The following is a 2,455-nucleotide window of genomic DNA, read 5'->3' on the forward strand; positions in this document are numbered from 1 at the left end:
AGCACGTTATAGTCCCTACCCGCCGTTTGTTGTAGTCCTTAAAAAGTGATTTCTGTAAAAGAAAATATCTCCTTTGCATTGAACTTTGAGCGTCGTCACTTTGCAGATGTTGTTTATGCTCAAACAGCAACATTACACACTAACTGAAGTTGAAAAAGTGAAATCTTAATCGAGGACCCCTTTAAATGTTAAAAAAAGTAATAAAGATATCAGTTCTGTTGTTCATCAATACCAGTAGTGATGTTGTACTATGTCGCCAGCGTCATTAGGGTCCCAATGTGTAGTGAGCCAGGATCTTTACTGTCCTGACCAGTGCCTAAATTCATGTACACAATATATTGATTCACAAGGAACCCTAAGTAAGATTGTCATGTTTATGTTCACTGAGCATGTTACTTACAAATGTGAAGAGATGTACATAATCCATGAGGTCTCTATAAAGTCACGTGCCTTTTTAAAGTACTTTTTTTTTTTTTTAATCTAGTATGTTCCTGTGATTAAAGCTGTATTTTCAGCATCATTACTCCAGTCTTCAGTGTCACATGATCCTTCAGAAATCATTCTAATATGATGATTTGGTGCTCAAGAAAAATTTCTTGTTATTAATGTTTAAAACTGAATACTTTTTTTGTGGAAACTATAACACACTAACAATTCAAAAGTTTGACATTTTAATGTTACAACATATTTTGAGTTTTATTTATTCTATTTTTGTTTTAAGCTTTCTGTTCAGCAAAAAAAAAAAATCCTGAAAATACCTTAGTTTCCACAAAACATTTAGTATGTAGTTTTTTCAACATTGATAATAATAACCATTAACAAGAGAGCACCAATAATAATTGATATTTATGAAGGATCATGTGACACTGGTTGGAGTAATGATGCTGAAAATTCACAGGAATAAATTACATTTTAAAACAGAAAATAGTTATGTTAAATTCTAATGTTGTTGTTTTTTCTCCCATCAAATAAATGCAACATTGGTGAGATAAGAAACTTCTTTCAAAACCATTTTTTTAAAAAAAACTTATAATACTGTTTTTTTATTATTATTATCATTATTTTATTTTATATTTTTATCCTCACCCTCCTGACTCTACTCACTCTCTTCTCATTTGAGCCTCTTCTTTTTCATATCAAGTTCGACTTTATGATCTCCGTTTTCTATAAATCTACTTACAAAACGTAGTTGGTAAACTGAACATCATTATCAAACAGCAGCGAAACACCACCACCAAGTGGACGGATGTGGTAATGACAAAATATGCCAGGGGAAAAAAAACGATTTTGAAATGATATATTGTTATACAATATAATTGAGAATACTTTGAGAAGCCTCCCTCCGTAATATCAAATATGACTCCACACATCAGAATATAGAATTCAAAAAGTTTATTATGGTCAGTGAATGTAAAATGATATTGACCCTACTTTGGAGTACTTACAGACCAGAAACGGCATGAGAGGGAAGGTTGTGCAGATCTGAGCGATTGTGGGTAGAGGTTTGCAGGTCTCTGTTCACTGTGAGCCTTTGAAATCCTTGAACACGCGAACACGATTCGACTATTTCACACATGCTTAATGCTCTGCAGCCACATCTACAAACCAAACTTGGTCGTGTTCACGCTGAATCTATTAAACTGACAAGACGGTTTCCTCAGGAGAGATGCATGAGCATTTGAAATGTTTTGATAATCTGATTCATGTGCTGCTAGTAAACCCATACTAGTTCTGAAAGCAATTACAACTACTAATCTTACATTGTCTGTGTTCAAAATTGCACACTACTTCAACAAATCCTGCTTTAATAGGCCATAATAATACTACAAAGTTCACTTTTTGAAAATTCAGCTGTAGGAAGTGTCCATAAAAATAAAAAGTTCATTAAATTAAATTGAAATAAGTGAATATAATTTATTTTTCAATATTATTTAATTATATATACAATTGCTTGCATTTTATGTATACGTTGTTAATATTTTTTTTTATAAAATAATCGCTCTTTTTTATTTATTATTATTAAATTGCATTATGGGATATGTTGTTTCTAGCTGATTCTCGTGACGCGCGGAGTTTTTTTCTATGGTTTTTTTCATAGAGTTTTTTTTTACAGTTGAATACGGAAGAACGTCACTGCGCCGACGTGGGAAACACACGACTGACTGATTGACTGCCTGCAGTCATAACAAACTATTACTGTTTACGTTGAGATTACCGCGTTATTTATCTTGTGTGAGTTATTTCAATAAATAATGTATTTTTGCTAGCTCAGTTGCACTTTATAACGACTGTGTTTTAAAACCATGTATGCCTGTTGTACTGTCAAATTAACTTTACAGGCTTTCATTAATATAGGAAGAAATTGACCGTATCATTTTTATGTTCTGGTTATCTAAATGTGAAGTTTTAATTGTGTGCACTGACGTTGAATTTTTACTTTTATATCATTTCAAGG

Source organism: Megalobrama amblycephala, unplaced genomic scaffold, assembly GCF_018812025.1.
Source record: "Megalobrama amblycephala isolate DHTTF-2021 unplaced genomic scaffold, ASM1881202v1 scaffold489, whole genome shotgun sequence".
In the NCBI taxonomy this organism is placed as follows: Eukaryota; Metazoa; Chordata; class Actinopteri; order Cypriniformes; family Xenocyprididae; genus Megalobrama; species Megalobrama amblycephala.